The 21,548-nt window shown below is 47.1% G+C and overlaps 1 protein-coding gene and 3 long non-coding RNA genes across 4 annotated transcripts in view; 2 read left to right on the top strand and 2 right to left on the bottom strand.

Moving 5' to 3' along the window:
* Positions 1-21,548, top strand: part of LOC140681695 (leucine zipper protein 2-like) — a 213,399-nt gene that overhangs the window by 159,307 nt on the left and 32,544 nt on the right. The gene's annotated exons all lie outside the window — the stretch shown is intronic.
* On the bottom strand, positions 1,198-7,465 carry LOC140681757 (uncharacterized). Its single transcript, XR_012052893.1, has 2 exons — positions 6,900-7,465; positions 1,198-3,561 (listed from the first exon to the last, which is right to left on the bottom strand). It is a non-coding gene; the product is annotated as an uncharacterized lncRNA (long non-coding RNA).
* On the top strand, positions 3,425-6,026 carry LOC140681756 (uncharacterized). The gene is made up of 2 exons (XR_012052892.1): positions 3,425-3,548; positions 5,879-6,026. It is a non-coding gene; the product is annotated as an uncharacterized lncRNA (long non-coding RNA).
* LOC140681755 (uncharacterized) lies at positions 7,499-10,150 on the bottom strand. The gene is made up of 2 exons (XR_012052891.1): positions 8,607-10,150; positions 7,499-8,328 (listed from the first exon to the last, which is right to left on the bottom strand). It is a non-coding gene; the product is annotated as an uncharacterized lncRNA (long non-coding RNA).

Below are 21,548 nucleotides of genomic sequence, written 5' to 3'. Positions count from 1 at the left end.
AGGGGAGGGCTAGGGGGGAGAGGGAGGGGGGGGGTTTGGGGGGGGGAGGGTGTAGGGGGTGGGGGAGGGGAGGAAGGGAGGGTACACAGGAGAGGTATAGAGAAAAAGAAACGCAAAACAACAGAAACACAGAAGCAAAGAAATATAGAGAAAAAGAGATAAAGGGGCCCGCCCGGCCGCAACCTCCCGCCCCGAGCGCCCAGCGTCAAATGGCTCTGCCCGGCCCTCCCCGCCGCTTAAATCCCCCCGGCCCCGCCCCGCGCAGGCGCGCTGGGGCCCCGCGCACCTGTGCGCGCACCTGTGCTGGCCCCGCCCCCGGCCCCGCCCCCCCGCCCCCCGCCCATAAATGGCGGCGGATCCGCGCCCGCCTCACATTCTGCGGGGAATGCTCGGCCGGGCTGCGGCGGGACCGGCGCTCGGAGCGCCGTGCGGAGATCGGATCGGGGCTGCTCCCGGCGCTGCGCGGCGCCCGACGGGCTCAGGTGCGACCGGGACTGGGATCCGGGCCCGGGGATTTGGGCCCCGGTCCCGCCGGTGGCTGCTGTGGGAGCCGGGCAGCGCCGCTCCTTCCTCGGCGGGCAGGGTGGGGGTGCCGGGGCCGGAGGATCGGGGCGGGATCGGGGCTGGGATCGGGACCGGCACCGCCGCTCCGCCGGGGCCGCCGCTCCCGCTCCGCCTGCGCCCGGTGCGGGGCTGCAGGAGCCCGGAGACCCCGGAGGGCAGAGAGCACCTCCGGTCCTTGGCTCGGCAGGGCAGGAGCTGCCGTGCCCGGCCCGTGGCTCGCAGCGTGACCAACGCACGGCCCGGCACGGGCACCGGGGCACCGGACAGCGCTGGCACGGACGCGGCTCAAGGGCTGCCCGTGGCTCCTCGGCCGGGGGCTGCTCCCCACAGGCGCGCAGGGATGCTTCAGCCCGGACAGACGGCACCGACAGCCCGGAGGGACCCCAGGGAACGGCTGGCATCACCTGGGAACGGAGGCACGGCCGTTTGCAGAGGGGCTCTGACAGCAATCCCCGTTTCTGACCTCCCCGAGCTCCCACACAGCTGCCAGGTATGTCCCAGCCACCCCAAATCTCCTCCCTCTTTTCCAGCCTGAGGCCATCATCCACCAGCAGCGTTTGTGATTTATTAAAAAAATATGGATATTGATCTAGTATCGAAATCCAACTGTGACGGACAAAAACTCTCTAACAGTTTAAAGTTAGCAAGTGTGTGTTTATTCGACGCCGGGCAGCGTGCGGGATCGCTCCCAAATACACACCGCCCCTTCCAGGTGATTACAGAGTCTTTTTATCCATACAAGTATTGAATACACAAAATACAAATACATATTCATAATTTTGGTACATCCCATTCCCCGCTTCGTACGCTAATCACTCCAAAAGCTATTAAGCATGCGTAGTTTGTCCTTTGAAATGGGTCGGTGGTCCCTTTCATGGGGAGGGGTCCCAAAATGAGGAAGTAAATGACATCTTCCTCCTTCTGACCTTTCTACCTTTTCAATGCAAGTATGACAAATGAACTCTTGGTAGAACTCCCATTCCTTGTCTTCAATTGGTTTCAGAACAGAGAAGGCCCACAATTGTCTTATGTTCCTAAAAGCTATTTATCAGTTTCTATATTCTTCATTATAAACCCAGCTAACTAAACATTGTGCTGACAAGCAATTAATTATTAGTTAACTACTAACTCCTAACTTCATCAAGGCCTACTCATTTATTATTCTTATTTTAATTAATTCTAGTAAGACGTATTTCTCTTAGCTCCTCAAAATCTCTAAATGCCTTAAAGTTTACATTTCATTTGAGCCAAGGCAATCTTCCCTCACAGATACTAAATGCCAAGCCACAGCCTCGGAGATGCCTTAAAATCAGAGGTTCGAGTGCGATGATGTCTGGAGATTTCCAGGGAGCCAGCTGGAGGTGCAGAAGTGATGGAAAACTCTCACAGGTGGGTCCCACTGGAGGTGTGCTGCAGGCAGGGATGTGCATCCCTTTCCTGAGGGAAAAGGACATGCAGAGGCCACTGCTGAGGCTCTGAAAGGAGCGGAGCTTCTGCAGGAGAGATGTTCTGCCTCAGCACAGGCCGGGAGCGCATCCAGCCACCCCCTTGTCCTGCTTTAAAACATCAGCTGGAGCCTGAGCTCCGGGGGCTGAAATCAGCTGAGTTCCAGGGAACTCTGTCAAGTGACTCCAGACACAGCCCTGGGCTGGGGGATGAGGGTTTTAAATAGCAAGTTCTATAGAATAGAGACCTGTCCTTGTCCTGATCCCACTGAGCTTCCCTGGAACCTCTGCTGGTTCCTGACACAGCTGGTGCTAAAGTGGCAGCTCTGCATGGGAATTTCCACTCTCCACGAGGCACTGTCAGGTTATTCCAGCAGGAATTCAGCAGGGAACCTGGGGCTGTGGGCATAATTCATCTGAACTAGCAAAGCTGATACTTAACCCCAAATCCCGGCACCACGCAGAGAACAATCTTTGTGCTAAATCCCCTGGGTGGGGAAGTTTCAGCAGCCAAATGTATAGAATGATCTAAATCCCAGCAAGCAGCATCCCCCAGAGGGACAATCCAAGTGCCAGGGTGGGAGCCCTTGTCCTTCCCCTGCTGCTGGTGGGACAAATTACCCTCGGCACAGCTGGCTGGGCGGGAGCTGAGAGCAGGAGGGGCGGGAGCAGGGATGGGAGATGAGGCAGCTGGAATGTCACCTGGAGCAGCTGAACACGTTCTGTCCCTGCAGCAGCCAGGAGCCAAAGCAGATCCCTCCTGGCCGGGCTGGAGGGCAGCTGCTGCATCTGCTCTGGGGGAAAACTCCTTGCCCCTGCCAGGAGAGCTGACTCTGCTTTTCCTCCAGCTCCTGAGCAGTGTCAGGGCCACAGGGAGGGAGTTCAATCCCAAAAAATCCCCACAGCCCCCAGAGTGAATGATCCAGGCAGAAAAAATCAGCATTGAGATAAAAAACTTAAGAGCTCTGTCAAAAAGGCTGTGACAACAGTGCAGTGGGATTCCCAAGAACCTTCTGGTTTGCTCTCGGAATGCTCTTGGTTCTCTTTCATGTGTTTTTAGTCTCTCAACGGGCAGCTTGAAGAATTTATTCTGGGACTTAGAGGTTGAGCAGGGTGGGCTCTGGATTGACTTTCGTCTCCGGTGCCACTTTGTGCGAACACAACTTGGCCAGGCTGGGTGAACTCATGGCCTCAGCTTTCCCCTCCAAAATGTCCCTCACTTATTTCCCTGCGGGTCAGCTGGGATTTGGCCCCAGACTGTCACTCCTCACCTCCCCGTGCCCGCACAGTGTCCGTTCTGTTCCCCACAGAGCCCTGGGGACACCAGGGGGTCCCTTTGCCTTCTCCCGCCCCTTTCCAGCCCGAGGCTCCTCTGCCCTTGTCCCACACAGCACAGGGGCACAAAAGGGGAAAGGCTCCAGAAAACATTTCTGCAATTAACCAGCAATTATTTCAATTCCCCAGTGAGAAGAACGTGAACTCACAGCCACCGAGGCCTGACAGGTTCCTGCAGTGAGAGCTCAGCGCTTGTCTGCAGAGGTGAGTGCAGCATCTGAAAGGAAAAAAACACAGGGGAAAAATGTGATTTATTTTGCTTCAAAGTTATTTCAAGTTCTTAAAGCCCAACCAACTTTTGCTCTTGATTTTGGTCGGGTGAAACAGGAGCAGTGGGCAGGGGTCGTGCCATTGATGCGGACGTGCCTGATGCTTGCTGGGGCAGAAAAAGTAGATTGAGCTCACCTTATGTCAAGCAGTTATTAAAAAAGATTTATAGCTCTTTAAACATAGCACCCTTTAATTACCATAATGTTTCTTCCATGAGTTTAACTAATTCTCAGTGTATTTTATAAAACTTAAAATAACACCTCCTCCCCATAAAACACACTCATCAAGCATTAGACAAAAAGTCCTAGTTCCAGTCTCACGCTCCCACATCTAACCAAAGGAGACCTTCCCCACAACCAAACAAAAAATCAAAATAACATACCATACAACTCAGCTGTATCCAAAACCCCTCACCTTTATTTCCTCCAAACGCCAAATACTCTTCAAATTCTAAATCAAAAACTCTTAGAAAAACAACAAAAACCATCAAAACATACTTCAAAAATAGAAAAGCCTAACCATATAAATATTTTTTCAAAGCCCACAAAAAATATAAAACAATCTAATCAATATCCTGCATTTAAAAAAACCCCACTGTACAAATTAGCACCATTTGAAATGTAACATAAATAAAAGATCTTTTACTAAGAAACATATCTCCCAATAAATAAAACCACCCTGTAAAGATATAAGTAATAATCATAACTCAACCAACTAAAATTTCTTTAAAACCAAAAGACTTAAAAGACCTTCAATATTTATAAATAATAACATTCAATATGTTGTGTTAATAAAATCAAACAAAATTAAATGTCAGTACATTTAAATAAATACATTAAGTTTCTTTTTATCTATTAAAATTAAGTTTATTATTCCTTACTATCAAAATTCATTGTCTAAATTTAAATGTTATTTAATATAACTTATCCTAAATTTTATCAAAGATCATTTCTCTAAACTATACAGTAAATGGTTAATTTTCTTAAAAATTAAAACAACTCCAATGAAAACAACTAAAAGAAAACACTAACAAACACCTATTCAGAAGTAAAAAAATACAGTGTATTATATCATCAATTTCATCAAAAATTCTGCTCTTCAATACAATCCCTACTCTTTTTATCTTTTGTAACACCAAAAAATAGCAATTACTATTCATATCATACTATTTAAAAATTTTACTCTATTTCCTTAATATATAAATATTTTTTAAAAGTTATCCTAACTTCTTCAAACACTTACTACTAATATACTTTATCTCTTTATATAATGATCTAAAAACACATAAAATTTCCAATTCCTACTTTTTTATTCTCAACTTATACCGCTCTTACACCAGGTTAACTCTCTAACTAATCTCTACACTAACTCTATAATTTAACCTAATGTTATCTCATCATTTTAAATATTTTTCAAGATTAAAAAAAAGATATTTGATTAAAAACCTCCTCCAAACTGTTAATCTTATCAGTTTCCTCAGTTATTATTACAAAATCACTTCAATATAAAATCCAACTACAACATTAATTTCTTTTTCTAAGTTTCACACTAAGTAATCACTCTCTCATACATTTCCTGCACCTTCACACTCTCAATATCCAAATCCAAACTCACAATCCTGTCCATAACCACTTTCAAATCCTTATAAAAATAGGTTACTATATTCAAAGCATATCTATTCTAAAAAACTTCTAAAAAAACCAATTATTAAATAATGTAATTAATCTTTAATCCTAACATTTTTACTCTTAACTACTACTTTTAAAAACATTAGATAAAAATATATTAAGTAACATTTGCCAATTAAAATTTAAAATCTAACCTAACCCTAACTCTACCTAAATAAAATAATTAACAACAAACCCAAATATTTTCTACGTCAAAAATAAATTAAAATAACTTTAATTTAACAATTTAACTTTATCAATATAACAAATAAACTTATTTTTAGAATAAACTTAAAAAATCATTATCCACACATAAATATTTAACTTACCACTAATTTAACATTTATCAACTATTATAACTCACACAAAATCTACTTATAAAAATGTACAACTTTAAGAAATATCAAAAATAAGAATAACTTATAAAACGTAACAATAAATAAAATTTAACACCATAATTTAAAAATCTTATGCCAAAATTATACATTTTAATTATATTATTATAATAATACTACTACTAATGATAACACCTTCCTTATGTTAATATGTGCAACAAATGCTTAACAAATCCATTAATAAAAACTTTTTTTCATACAGAGAGAGAGGGGAGATGTGGGAATGGGAAAACCAGAAACTCCCACAGACACTGAAAGATTTGATCTGCAGCCTCGGGAGAAGCTGGGATTGATGTACCAATACAAGACACGGGCATTACGCAGGAAAAGAATAAAACAACATAAAATAACTTCTGTTTCTGTGGCTGTCAGTAGGAGCCTGCCCCGAGTGAGTGAGAGAGGAAACTGTGTGGGCACGATGGGGAAGGGTTTGCAGGGCAGGGCTGGGGCTGTGTGCGCTACACTGAGAGCTGACAAGTTCCAACAGAAGGCATTGAACAAAAGTACCCTCAGTGCGGCAGAACTGAGCAGAGGTGCTGGGTTCCAAAAGCCAAATAAACCCCGGGGTTAGAAAGTTCTGGCCTGCCTTGGAACAAAGAACTTGTGGCTGCTCCTGAGCCGCAGCAGCTGCTCGCTCTGCAAACCCTCACGCTCCCAGGCGGGTGCTCACCTGAGCACTGAGCGCTCCCGGCCCAAGAGCAGTCCCATCCCTTCCTTGCTAACAGCACAGGGAGAAAAAATGAAAAAAGATCACTCTGGCCAGCAGGGCTCTCTCTCTCTGCGTGGGTTAGGGGCAGGGCCCTGCAGGGAGCAGGGCGCTCCAGCACCGACAGCCCGAATCCAGAGCAGATCCACGGGGGAGCAGCGGGCTGGGGACAGCTGGGGACAGCAATGAGCAGAGCCCATCAGCCTCCCTCTGGGGCTGGGACTGCATTTAGCACACAGCTCATACCAGCTGTGGCACTTACACACCTCAGACTCCTTACCACAAACCAGTTCTGGTCTAGCTCTCAGGGTGACCTGCACCTCCTCCCCAGAAACCACAGGAATTAGAATTTCCTGCTGGTTTTACAAACTTCACGGCAGCTTTGCAAATGCAAATCCCAGCAGGTCCCTGCTTTCCAGAGCACCCATCCTCAGCCATCTCCACTTCCCTGGAAAACCTGCTCCAGCCCCGGGCTGTACCAAGGTGAGCACAAGTCTGGAGAGGTCAGAACCCTCACCTGGACTGCTGCACTCGGAGCGAGATCCAGCTACAAATGGAATTCCAGAAACAGCCTCCAAAATGTTCCATAATCACACCTTTAAAATGGCTCCACAGGGCAACAGCTCCAGTGCCAGAGCAGCACCTGCACGAGTCCTTGTGCCAGCCCTGGCTCCCTGAAAAACACAATAAACCAACATCACACAGGCCTTGTTTGCAGAATTCCTGATCCAAACCCTCACCTTTCCTGCCCAGCATTGAGGGAAATCTGACACAGTATTCACAGGTAACCTTTGCTGAGAGCAGCCATCACCCCAGTCCCCCAGCCTGGGCAGGGTTTTGCAGTGAATGGACCCAACTTCTAACCCTGAACCTAAATTTCTGTCAGCTTTTGTTAGAAAGATACTGGAGAGAAAATCATACAACAGATTTAAAACATTGCACGAGGAATAACCGGCCCAGACAAAACCAAACCAGCCCATCTCTGCTCCACCCCATTTCTCCCAGTTTTGGGAGAAATACTGATATAGTTTGTAAATACTCCCCTTCCCTGCTGCACTGTCCTTCACTGCACGTCCCTGGAGAGGATTTACTTCATTTTTTGTGCCCAGCAGCACCTCTGCAGCCCAAATCCCACTCCTCGCAGACACAGCCTGAGCAGAGCTCAGGCAGTGTTCCCAGCAGCGGATGCAATTCCGAGTTCCCTGGATTGCTCACGGGGCACTCGCAGCAATCTCCCCTCAGCCCAGACTCTGTGCTCAGAGGGAAGCGCAGCCCGATGGGACACAGCTCTGGCACCACATTCCCCTTGTTCCTGCTGGCCTGGAAAGCCACAGATAAACCCAGTCCCTCCGACCTTGCACCCTGAACCCCAGGAGAGCCGGAGCTGACCCCAGATCCCGGCGCCCTGCACGGCTGCGCTGACACCAGCACAGGCTGAGCGCCGCCCAGCACCCTTCCTCATTTTCCTCCCTCTGCTCCCAAATCCTGCCAGCCCTGCCCTGCAGCTCCTGCCCCAGCCCCAGCAGAGGCTGGCACCCAGCCCTGCAGCAGCTGGCAGAGCTGGGAATGCACCGAGAGCTCGGCTCCCCGGGCTCCCAGCCCCAGACCAGTCCTTGGGTGCCCGAACAATGCCCAGCCTGCCCCCCTGGGCACAGCCAAACACCACAGCTCCGTCAGCCCCAAGGAACTCTGGCATTTGCCTCTTCCCTGCTGCCCTTTCCCAGCACACAGGGGTACGGCTGGGCTGTCAGAAATGGCATTCCCGAGGCACTTAATCCCAGCAGAGAGGAAAAGGGGAACCCTGCGTCCCTCTGACTTACCCCACAGCGTGGGCAGGACCAGGAGCCCTCCAGTGCACACCCCTGGTGCTGAAGCCTCTTGGCTCTGGCTGCTTAAACACTGAAGCTTCTGGCAAAGATGGGAGGAGCTTAATGATTTCTCCTGTCCTGAAAGAGAGGAGGAAATGAACATTAAGTCCACTGTGGAAGCCAATGGATCCCGGCTTTCACACTTCTGCTGTGATTGCTCACCAGGGGGTTTTATCCGTGAGAGGGGACAGCAATTCAAATATAAAAGCATTTTTATTCCTAACTATTTCATTAAAAGGAAGCTCATTTCTCTATTGCATTCTTAGCCTAATTTTAACAGAACCATTTTTATCCCAGGCCCCACTTGTCCGTCATTCAATCCTTTACCATGGGACTTTATACAAAGGAAGGGACACCTGGGTGATGTGTCACAAGAAATCCCAAAGAGAAAAGTGTCCAAAACCTCACAGAGAAAGGTTTCAAGGCACTCCAGTGCACAGACAGCTGCTCATGCCTTGTCAGGCCACACCAGTTCTGTCACATCCACCTGAGCTGTGCAGGCGAGGCAAAGGCTGCCCTTCCTCCCAGGGAACACTGTCTGAGACCACAGAGAGCCATCCTGGGTGAAAGGAATGAAATGAAAATGTTTTCTGGCAGAAAATGAGTATCTGTAATCAGACCCTCTGGACAGATTTAGTAACACCACTTTCAGATGATAAATACAGGCCATGCCCATCCTTCCAGGCCAGGTGAAACCAGGAAGGAGAACTACAGGAAAAGCAGGAAGACAGAGCCCCTTATTTGGATATATATAGAATGCCCCTGGTTTGGTGGTTTGCCTTTGCTCCTAAGCTTTGGCTTCACCCCTCTCCAGAGGAGCAGGGAATTCCTCCAGGGTGAGGGGGAGTCTGGTCCCACTCCAGGATGTGTCCAGTAAAGGAGGGAAGTTCTTTAGAGTAAGTGACCAGTGTTTTTGTTACACACAAAAATCAAACCAAACAAACACTGAATTGGACTACACCGAGCTGCAACACAAAGTGTTCACAGCAGGCAGAGGCCAGAGGAGCACACAGCACCCAGAAGTACCATTTCACTTGGTTCTTCTGCTCTCATGCATTTTAATTCTGCTTCGCTTCACAGCTGCTACTCTGCCAAGGCCATTTCCATTTTCAGAAGCCTGTGTCACGTGTAGCCGAGGCTTAAACATCACAGGATCTATGTGCACTTCAGTGATCTTACACTAAGTACCTCAGAAACCAAAAGAATAAATCCAAGACTTCAGCTGGGTTAAAAATACCAGAACAACAAATAAGCAAACAAAAACCCCAACCCACCTTTCCAGTAGTTTTAAAAACAGAAGTCTTTACAACCAGCATAAAATGAATGTAACATTTGGATCCAAGCAGAGGTACAATTTAAATGCCAGTATTCTGGAACTGCTAATAACTCTGCAAGTATTTACATGGGTGGATGTGTTACTGGATGGAAAGAATATAATGCAAGAAAGAGAAGATTAGCTGTGTTTAGGATGGGAAGAAGATGATTAAAAAATACCTTTTGTCTGGACGCTCATGCAATCATCTTCTCTTGACCTCAGGATGGCTGCCAAAAATAGAGAGTGCTGTGTGACCACCATGTGTAGTTTGGAGAGCTTGACTACGCTCTTAGTGAGGATTCTTTCATGTATAGTAACTGGATGGCAACGTTCAGGACCTTCAGAAATGTTTCATCTCTGTAACGGTACCTTTGGGAGAAGGATCACAGAGAAGTCAGACTGTAACCAAACCCAAGAAAACCCACTTGAAGCTACAAGTTGGGTAAGAAATGAGAACTTGGCAAAGAAAATTAACTTGGCAAAGAAAATGAACTTGGTGAAACCAAACCAAATTCAAATGAAAGCACTTACTTGAGCCCTGTCTTCACAAGGTCACACCAGTCATCTGGGTCCACTTCTTCAACCACACACTGCGTGCAGCAAGTAAAAACAGGTGTTGGTTTACATTTGGCACATGGAGCTTCTACAGCAATTTTTGTTCAAGGGACACACTAAGAACACGCAAGCCAAACGCTCACGTGGGATGATCTGAGGGTAACAGGGAAAAAAGCTCTTGGATACAACAATCCTAATTCCTGGCTCAAAAGAAACTTGTTGGTCTGGGAGCAGGGGCTGTATGGAATCAAAAAGCAAGCTGGGCTGTAGGTTCCAAAAACCCAGCGGCTCAATACTCTTCAAACGCCTCAAGTGCAAAAGGATTCGCAACTTGACAAGTCAAAGCGAGAGCCTGGAGCAGACTGACAGCTGCACATCCCAACAGTCCTGGGAATGCAGGTGCCAACCTCGCCAGGCTGGAAACACCCTCAGGATGGGATGGACCCTGTGAGGTGGCCCCAGGGCCTGCAGAGTCAGCCAGGTCCTACAAGGGAGTCTCAGCAAAAGCCATGAGAGCGCAAAGGCATTCACTGCCCAGGGACCTTCAGTGTTGCGTGTCACGGGGATCCCTGTTCACTGAACTCAAACCAAGGCAACAGTATACAGAGGGAGTGACCAAGTAGTGTTCTTCAAGATCAAAGTCTGATTTCTATTCCTGATCAACCAGACTTTTGCCCCAGACTTCAGATGGCATGGCAGATGGGTCTTGGCACAAGTATCTCTATCAGCTTCTTTTAAAAAAGAAGGTGATAACTTAAATTTAAAAATTAAATTAATTAATTTATAATAATTTAATTAATTAATTTTAACTTTTTTTTTTTTTAATTCCACTGGTAACCTTTGATTTCTTACTCCTAAATACCTCAAGCTCACACATTCAAAGGCGATTCGTACCAGAAAGTCATCATCAAGAACACAAAACTGCCTCGTATAAAGGATTCTCAGGACTCGGAAAAAGCTATGAAAAATCCACGGAAACCAAAATCCACAAAACAGGAAATCGAGTCCAATCTGTATTTACAAAATCTACAACTGCCCAATCACACATATGCATACAGTCCCTCTGTGGCAAAGGAGATAAGCAGTCTCACCAATAATTCCTCTAGCCTCAGCAGCATGGACCTCTCCACTTCTTGCTTGCCTTCATCTTTACTGCTGCTGTACATGGCAACTAACCCCTTTACGCAGGCTGAGAAGAGATGTCTCCTCCAGGAATGCAGCTCCTCTGAGTTTTTAAGCACCGTGGATATGGCATCTGCCACGGCCCAGCTGCAGAGAGATAGTTGTTGATTTTCTTATTAACATTTTAACTTGGTTTTGTATATCTTAAAGATGTCTTGCTGCCAAAGTGCAAAGCAACAGATTCTCGGAGGAGAGGACGCTGTTAATGCTCCCATTCCTATCACACTGATTCCCAGGACAAACTGAGCCCTGGGGGAGGCACACACACACACACGCTGCCCACCTCTCTTCATTGCCTGCTCTCTCCGGAGCAGCAGGAAGGCAGTCCATCAGGTTGTGCAGCCCTCTGCTTCCCGGAGGTGGCAACAGCTTGGAAAGAATTTGCAGTTTCACAGTGGCCTCAGGGTCCTGAATCGCGGCACCGAGCTCCTTCCACAGGGCTTTCCTCAGGACAGGTGTGACAGCCGAGACAGCTGTGGGGAGAGCAGAAGGCACAGGTTCCTCCACCTGCAGCTGTTAAACAACACACTAAACCTAATTTTTTTCTAATCCAGCCCCAGACCACTCAATGTCTAGGAAATGATGCTACAGCAGCTGCTAATCTGTTACAGAGAAGTGCTACACAGAGGCTCACTTCTTTACCGTGCTGACAAGGCCTTATCACTGCTTGACCTCGTAGGCAGAGCTACAGCCCCATTCAGCCTGTTCCTGTCAGAACAACTGACATTTGTTTACAAACCAACAAAATAGTTATCCCGACCTAAATACACCCATAATGCCTCAACCCATTCCCAGGAGGGCGGCAGGAGGGGCGGGCGCAGCCCTGTTCCGACGCCGCTCCACCCCGGCCCGGGAGCATCGGCCCCGCCGGGCCGCCCTCGCCGCTGCCATCCTTCCCCGGCGCCGCCGCGGAGCCGCCTTCACCGCTCCCCTCTACTCACACACACCGCCCCGCTCGCCGCTCGCCGACGCCCCGCGCCCGTCTCGGTGGTAATTGGAGCCGCTCTGGCCACTTCCGCCACATCTCGGTGGGTTTGGAGCCGCTCTTGCCGCTTCCGCCACATCTCGGTGGTTTTGGAGCCGCTCTGGCCACTTCCGCCACATCTCGGTGGTAATTGGAGCCGCTCTGGCCACTTCCGCCCCGTCTCGGTGGTTTTGGGGCCGCTCTGGCCACTTCCGCCACATCTCGGTGGTAATTGGAGCCGCTCTTGCCGCTTCCGCCACATCTCGGTGGTTTTGGGGCCGCTCTGGCCCCTCCCGCCCCGTCTCGGTGGTTTTGGGGCCGCTCTGGCCACTTCCGCCACATCTCGGTGGTTTTGGAGCCGCTCTTGCCGCTTCCGCCCCGTCTCGGTGGTTTTGGGGCCGCTCTGGCACCTCCCGCCCCGTCTCGGTGGTTTCGGCCGGGCGCTGGCTGTGGGGCTGCAGTACCGCTCTGTGGCCACAAGGCGGCAGCACCGCCGCCCGCCACAGCCGGGGGCCGCCGCTCGCCCGGAGGGGAGGCAGGGGGAAAAGAGCGGCGGCGATCGATCCCCTTGGGAAAAATCCTCCGAAATAAATGTCCCAAAAAATCCCGCACAGAAACTAAAAGACCCTGCCTCGAACCAAATAACGCCGCCCCGCCCCAAAAGCCCTTTCTTTTTAACCTATGTATATTTCTACGTTGGTGTTGTTTATTTCTAGCTGTACGGCAGGGAGGCGGTGGGAACGCACGGGAGGGGACGGGACGGGCACCCAGCGCGGCAGAGGCAGGGGCCGCGCCCAGGATGGCGGCCGCTGCAGGAGCTGGGCAGAGAGAGGCGAATCTGCCGATGCCGGTCGGCGCCTGCTCCAAATCCGACCGCCCGCGGAGCCGCTGAGCCCACAGCCCGTGTGCGCGGCACGCGAGTCCGCGACACGCCACTGCCGAGACAGCGGCCGCGGGCGGCGGCTGCAGCACCGCTCTGTGTCCGCAAGCGCTGCCACCCGCCCCTCCGGAACGTCCTCTGAAGCAAATGCCCCAAAACAGCCCGCGCGGAAAAGAACGCCAACAAAAAACCCCCTGCCTCTAACCCCATAAGAACCAAAAGAAAAAACCTTTTCTTTCAAACTGCATCTCAATATATTTTATTTTTGTATTTTACATATTTATATTCACATTCGGATTTATAATGCATATTGATGTATAATTGCAATTTTAATAATTTCTTACATTTATTCCTATTATATTTTATTACAATTTACATTTTTATACATTGCTTAATATATTACTTACATATTTCTATAGTTAGATTTCTATTTCTAAAAGGTTTATATTGCTTAAAATAAACCCCTGCCTCTATCCAAGTAAAAATCTTTTTAAAACCCCTTATCTTTCAATCTGCGTTTAAATTTATCTCTATTTTTCGCATTTATATTCAAATTTACATTTAAAATGTAGATTGATGTATGGTGTTATTTATATTCTATCTATACGGAATACTTATTTTCATTTCTATTTTATATTTTTATATATCTCTGTATACATTGAATATATATTTCTATACTTAGAATGATATCAAAAGAAAAGGTATATTCATTTTTCTTCCATTAAAACCCTGCCTCTAACCAAATAAAAACCAAAAAAAGCCCTTTCTTTAAACGATACTTGAATATTTACATGTTTTTTTCATCATTATAGTCACATTTGCATTTCTACTTTATAGTGATTGTTTATAAATATATATCATATATATTAAGGTAGCAAGATAGACAAATTATTATTTATATTATACTTCATAGATACTGCTAATATTGATTTTTACTTACCTTTGAATTTTTTATATTGATCTTAAGGTATTTACTATGTATTTCTATACACAGATTTCTAATTTTATTTTATTTATATTTATAGATTTTATAAAAAACCCCCTACCTACTACCAAATACAAAATAAAAATCCCCTTTATTTTAAACTATATTTAATTATTTCTACCTTTCTATTTTTGATTTTTACAAGTTGTTATATATTCGATTACAATATATTGAGGTACCGTATTTCGATATATAATATTTAGGACATAGAATGTGTTAAAATAGGACATACACAGTAAAATATGCATTATGTACTGTATTGATTTCTATTATTTAGTAATTTTTATATTTATATATCCACATGTATTAATTATACATCTCAATATGGATATTTTATATGGATTTTATTTATATTTATAATCTATATTTATGTGTATTTATATAAACAAAATACTATATATCAAACAATATAATACCTAATAGTAGTGGATAACATTATTCATGTTACATGTTTTATTCATATGTTTTCCATTTATATTTAAAATTGAAGTTTTATATTCCCATTTTCATATTTATGCATGTGTTTTGTTTCATTAGAGTTACAGTTAGAACTCTGCAGTTATAATCCAATTCCTAAAAATAAAATGCCATAACAAACAGCATCGAATAACCAAGAATACCATCCAAAAAATTCAGAAAGGCTCCACCAGCCAACCAACTACCAGCAAAAAAAACCCACTACGCTCCTTTCACTAACAGTTCTTATCACATAACAAAAATGGAACATTAATTAAAAAAACCCACCTATAAAAACCCACACAAAACAAAAAAAAACACTAAAAAGAAAAAAAACTCTTCAACTAACCTCTTATACTCCAAACCATACAACAGATCCCAAATGTTTCTAAAAAAACCCAAACAATACCCTACCACTACACTAACTCATCAAGAGAACCCAATACTCTAAAAAATTAACTAAACTCCCCCAAAATAATTACAGATATAAAAAAAATCGAAACCATGAAGAAACAAAAAACTCACCACCCAAATAAAATACCTAGCTATAAAGATCCACCATAGAAATACCCATGTTCCCAAAAATCAAACTAATAAAAACCAACAAATACATCCAACTACAAAAAAAAATATATATTCACAACAACAAAATAATAATTCCTAACTCAAGGACCTCAGAATGCCTTAAACCATCAAAACACAAATACCACCTAGAAATAAACATGTCACCAAAAGAGAAAAGTAACCATAAATAATAACTCCCAAATTGTCTGAGACAATAAAACACACAAAGCAATCAAACAAGACAAATAAAACCCCTACAACATAATAAACAAGAATGCAATTATCAATATTGAAAAAACCTCAATAATTAACTACAGGACACTACCTCAAACCAACCAAAATAAACCACTACATACTCACGCCAATAAAAGCCTCCACAGCCGAATTAAAAACCTACCCTCTACTTCATGCTATGACCCATAAAAAACATTATAAACCTTTAAAAACACATCCTTCAAAAACATAAGAACCCATCAAAAAGAAATCCAACCACAAGACTCAACCCAAAAAAAACACTTGTCATGAGCACCTGAAGCAAGAACCGTAACAAGCAAAAAGCACACCATGGCCCTTCTCCTACACCAACTATGAACAAAAGAAAACCATCCAGTAAGTTCCTCAAAACCACCACAGCAAGGAAGGCTGGAAAACGAGAAGCCACGCTCCTGGCACCGGTCCGTTGGCCAGTTGGTGATGGAGGTATGAGTACTCCGAGTCGATTCCCTAAAGCACAAAAATGAGAAAGGATGCTTAGAATTGCACCAGAAACCGAAAGCTGAGTAAAAACAACTGCTTCTGTCCACTGCTCCCCTTGGACATTGGGCCTTGACTGCTGCTATCTGCCTGGACCTCCTAAGAATAAAGACTGCTGTAACAAAGTCACCATCTAGGCTTCCCCTGCAAATGCAAACAATGACTGACCTGCTCATGGCAACACCCTCACCCAGCACTGGGGCTCTCTGCCACTGATTTGAACTGTCTGCATCTGAAAGGATGTTAGGACTAGTGTGAAACAGCTGCAGGACAACTTAACAGAACCAAAAATGTTAGGGCAATCAACAAATAAAAACTAGAGCCCAAATACACCCTGCATTACCAATTTCAAGTCCCCAGGACTTGTGCTGTTACAGGCTAGGCAGCAGGGCAGAGCAGCTCCAGGACAAATACGTGCAGACACCCGTGACACAGGACAGGACATGACCATCGAGGGGACAGGACAGGGAGCGAGAGCTTTCGACAAGAAGAAAGGACTCAGAGACCCAAAGAACACAGAGTGCACCAGAGACAAGTGACAGGACACACACCGGAACTGCTCTGCCCTGCGCACCTCAGCACTGTGATCAAAAGAAGCATTTTCCCTTCAGGTGGCCTAAAGGGACACTTCTCAAACATCCCCACCCCCAGAGCCGATTCAAAAGGCCCTCCCACCACCTCACTTTTGTCCCCTCCGTGGGCCCTAGCCCTCGACTTATCTCTTGGGCATCTGGGGATGAGAATCCATGTCGCTTTTTAATGGAGGCTGCCTCGTCTGCTGGGAATGTCCTATGGTCACCGGGCTGTAGTCCCGTGCTCAGCTACAATCAAGGACACCAAACATCACTGCATGATCTTATCTGCACAATGGACAAAACCCAGCAATTCTGCTACTCACCGATCTCGTACGAATGCCTGGTTGCTCGGGCCCCACACTTTGGCAATGCTCAGAGGCTGCCATCGTCATCTCTCATCGTCTGCCTGGGTTAAGAAGAGACAAAGTGACTCAGCACTGCTGAAACCAAAGTGGACCTTGGCTCCCCCTCTCTATCTCGGCGTCTCACCACAGCTCCTTGGCCATTGCCAAAGGCTACCCGGATGCCATCTTGAAATACAAAATTTCAAGGCTTCATCTCAAGAGTCCTGAAATACTTCCAGAGGACTCACAAGCGCAGGAAGTCCATCGGCCAGCTGGTGAGAGGAGCTTGGCATACTCCAAGTGGCTTCCCTAAAGCACACAAACAAGAATGGATGCTTAGAGTTGCACCAAACATTGAGACCTGAGCAAGAACAACTGCTTCTGTCCACTGCTCACCTGGCACACTGGGCCTTCACTGCTGCTATCTGCCTGGACCTCCTAAAAAAAAGGCAAAGAACACTGCTGTAACACAGTAACCATTTAGGCTTCCCTTGCAAATGCAAACAATGACTGACCTGCTCATGGCAACACCCTCACCCAGCATTGGGGCTCTCTGCCACTGATTTGAACTGTCTGCATCTGAAAGGATGTTAGGACTAGTGTAAAACAGCTGCAGGACAACTTAACAGCACCAGAAATGTTAGGGCAAACAATGGACACAAGCAACAGCTAGAGACCAAATACACCCTGCATTACCAATTTCAAGTCCCCAGGACGTGTGCTGTTACAGGCTAGGCAGCAGGGCAGAGCAGCTCCGGGACAAATACGTGCAGACACCCGTGACACAGGACAGGACATGACCATCGAGGGGACAGGACAGGGAGCGAGAGCTTTCGACAAGAAGAAAGGACTCAGAGACCCAAAGAACACAGAGTGCACCAGAGACAAGTGACAGGAAACACACCAGAACTGCTCTGCCCTGCGCACCTCAGCACTGTGATTAAAACAGACACTTTCCCTCTAGGTGGACTAAGTATACGCTTCTTGGACATCAAAAGCCCTTCTAGAAAGGCCCAACCCAGCACCCTGCTTTTATCCCCTCTGTGGGTCATGACCCTCCACTTATCTTGCACACATCTGGGGATGCAAATCCCTGTTGGCTGCAGAAGGACGCCGTCTGCCTGCCTGGTAAGTTATAGCTGTCACTTCTTGGTCTGCCAAGAGAAAGAAAACCAAACATCAGTGCACAGTCTTAACAGTACATCGAGCAAAAACTGATAATTCTGCTACTCACCATCCTCCTCAGAATGCCCGGGTTCTTGGCCTGCACGCGTCGGGCGTGCTTGGATTCTGACGCCGTCATTGCAGGGTACACCTAGGTTAAGTGAAGACAAGGCAACATGGCATTGCTGAAACACGAGTGGACTCTCACTCCTCCTCCCGACTTCCCCGACTCACTGCAACTGCTCAGCCATTCCTCTGGGCTACCAGGATGGGGCCTTGAAATGCAAAACTGGAAGGTCCATCACAGGGTCCTGCAATGCTTCCAGCGAGATCACAAGTGCATGAAACCTGGTCCTTCAGCCAGTTGGTGACAAAGGTATGCGCACACTGAGATGATTCCCTAAAGCACAAAAACAAGAATGGATGCTTAGAGTTGCACCAAAAATTGAGACCTGAGCAAGAACAACTGCTTCTGTCCACTGCTCACCTGGCACACTGGGCCTTCACTGCTGCTATCTGCCTGGACCTCCTAAAAATGAAGTCAAAGAACACCGCTGTAACAGTCACCATTCAGGCTTCCCCTGCAAATGCAAACAATGACTGACCTGCTCATGGCAACACCCTCACCGAGCACTGGGGCTCTCTGCCACTGATTTGAACTGTCTGCATCTGAAAGGAAGTTAGGACTAGTGTGAAACAGCTGCAGGACAACTTAATAGAACCAAAAATGTTAGGGCAATCAACAAATAAAAACTAGAGCCCAAATACACCCTGCATTACCAATTTCAAGTCCCCAGGACTTGTGCTGTTACAGGCTAGGCAGCAGGGCAGAGCAGCTCCGGGACAAATACGTGCAGACACCCGTGACACAGGACAGGACATGACAATCGAGGGGACAGGACAGGGAGCGAGAGCTTTCGACAAGAAGAAAGGACTCGGAGACCCAAAGAACACAGAGTGCACCAGAGACAAGTGACAGGACACACACCGGAACTGCTCTGCCCTGCGCACCTCAGCACTGTGATCAAAAGAAGCATTTTCCCTTCAGGTGGCCTAAAGGGACACTTCTTGCACATCCCCACCCCCAGAGCCGATTCAAAAGGCCCTCCCACTACCTCACTTTTGTCCCCTCCGTGGGCCCTAGCCCTCGACTTATCTCTTGGGCATCTGGGGATGAGAATCCATGTTGCTTTTTAATGGAGGCTGCCTTGTCTGCTGGGAATGTCCTATGGTCACCGGGCTGTAGTCCCGTGCTCAGCTACAATCAAGGACACCAAACATCACTGCATGATCTTATCTGCACAATGGACAAAACCCAGCAATTCTGCTACTCACCGATCTCGTACGAATGCCTGGTTGCTCGGGCCCCACACTTTGGCAATGCTCAGAGGCTGCCATCGTCATCTCTCATCGTCTGCCTGGGTTAAGAAGAGACAAAGTGACTCAGCACTGCTGAAACCAAAGTGGACCTTGGCTCCCCCTCTCTATCTCGGCGTCTCACCACAGCTCCTTGGCCATTGCCAAAGGCTACCCGGATGCCATCTTGAAATACAAAATTTCAAGGCTTCATCTCAAGAGTCCTGAAATACTTCCAGAGGACTCACAAGCGCAGGAAGTCCATCGGCCAGCTGGTGAGAGGAGCTTGGCATACTCCAAGTGGCTTCCCTAAAGCACACAAACAAGAATGGATGCTTAGAGTTGCACCAAACATTGAGACCTGAGCAAGAACAACTGCTTCTGTCCACTGCTCACCTGGCACACTGGGCCTTCACTGCTGCTATCTGCCTGGACCTCCTAAAAAAAAGGCAAAGAACACTGCTGTAACACAGTAACCATTTAGGCTTCCCTTGCAAATGCAAACAATGACTGACCTGCTCATGGCAACACCCTCACCCAGCACTGGGGCTCTCCGCCACTTATTTGAACTGTCTGCATCTGAAAGGATGTTAGGACTAGTGTGAAACAGCTGCAGGGCAACTTAACAGCACCAGAAATGTTAGGGCAAACAATGGACACAAGCAACAGCTAGAGACCAAATACACCCTGCATTACCAATTTCAAGTCCCCAGGACTTGTGCTATTACAGGCTAGGCAGCAGGGCAGAGCAGCTCCGGGACAAATACGTGCAGACACCCGTGACACAGGACAGGACATGACCATCGAGGGGACAGGACAGGGAGCGAGAGCTTTCGACAAGAAGAAAGGACTCAGAGACCCAAAGAACACAGAGTGCACCAGAGACAAGTGACAGGAAACACACCAGAACTGCTCTGCCCTGCGCACCTCAGCACTGTGATTAAAACAGACACTTTCCCTTTAGGTGGACTAAGTATACGCTTCTTGGACATCAAAAGCCCTTCTAGAAAGGCCCAACCCAGCACCCTGCTTTTATCCCCTCTGTGGGTCATGACCCTCCACTTATCTTGCATGCATCTGGGGATGCAAATCCCTGTTGGCTGCAGAAGGACGCCGTCTGCCTGCCTGGTAAGTTATAGCTGTCACTTCTTGGTCTGCCAAGAGAAAGAAAACCAAATATCAGTGCACAGCCTTAACAGTACATCGAGCAAAAACTGATAATTCTGCTACTCACCATCCTCCTCAGAATGCCCGGGTTCTTGGCCTGCACGCGTCGGGCGTGCTTGGATTCTGACGCCGTCATTGCAGGGTACACCTAGGTTAAGTGAAGACAAGGCAACATGGCATTGCTGAAACACAAGTGGACTCTCACTCCTCCTCCCGACTTCCCCGACTCACTGCAACTGCTCAGCCATTCCTCTGAGCTACCAGGATGGGACCTTGAAATGCAAAACTGGAAGGTCCATCACAGGGTCCTGCAATGCTTCCAGCGAGATCACAAGTGCATGAAACCTGGTCCTTCAGCCAGTTGGTGACAAAGGTATGCGCACACCGAGATGATTCCCTAAAGCACAAAAACTAGAATGGATGCTTAGAGTTGCACCAAACATTGAGACCTGAGCAAGAACAACTGCTTCTGTCCACTGCTCACCTGGCACACTGGGCCTTCACTGCTGCTATCTGCCTGGACCTCCTAAAAATGAAGTCAAAGAACACTGCTGTAACAGTCACCATTCAGGCTTCCCCTGCAAATGCAAACAATGACTGACCTGCTCATGGCAACACCCTCACCGAGCACTGGGGCTCTCTGCCACTGATTTGAACTGTCTGCATCTGAAAGGAAGTTAGGACTAGTGTGAAACAGCTGCAGGACAACTTAATAGAACCAAAAATGTTAGGGCAATCAACAAATAAAAACTAGAGCCCAAATACACCCTGCATTACCAATTTCAAGTCCACAGGACTTGTGCTATTACAGGCTAGGCAGCAGGGCAGAGCAGCTCCGGGACAAATACGTGCAGACACCCGTGACACAGGACAGGACATGACCATCGAGGGGACAGGACAGGGAGCGAGAGCTTTCGACAAGAAGAAAGGACTCAGAGACCCAAAGAACACAGAGTGCACCAGAGACAAGTGACAGGACACACACCGGAACTGCTCTGCCCTGCGCACCTCAGCACTGTGATCAAAACGGACACTTTC

The sequence above is a fragment of the Taeniopygia guttata genome, chromosome Z, assembly GCF_048771995.1.
Source record: "Taeniopygia guttata chromosome Z, bTaeGut7.mat, whole genome shotgun sequence".
NCBI classification, from domain to species: domain Eukaryota; kingdom Metazoa; phylum Chordata; class Aves; order Passeriformes; family Estrildidae; genus Taeniopygia; species Taeniopygia guttata.
The sequence above is the reverse complement of the archived record's forward strand: the minus strand, read 5'-3'. Positions and strand labels throughout refer to the sequence as shown.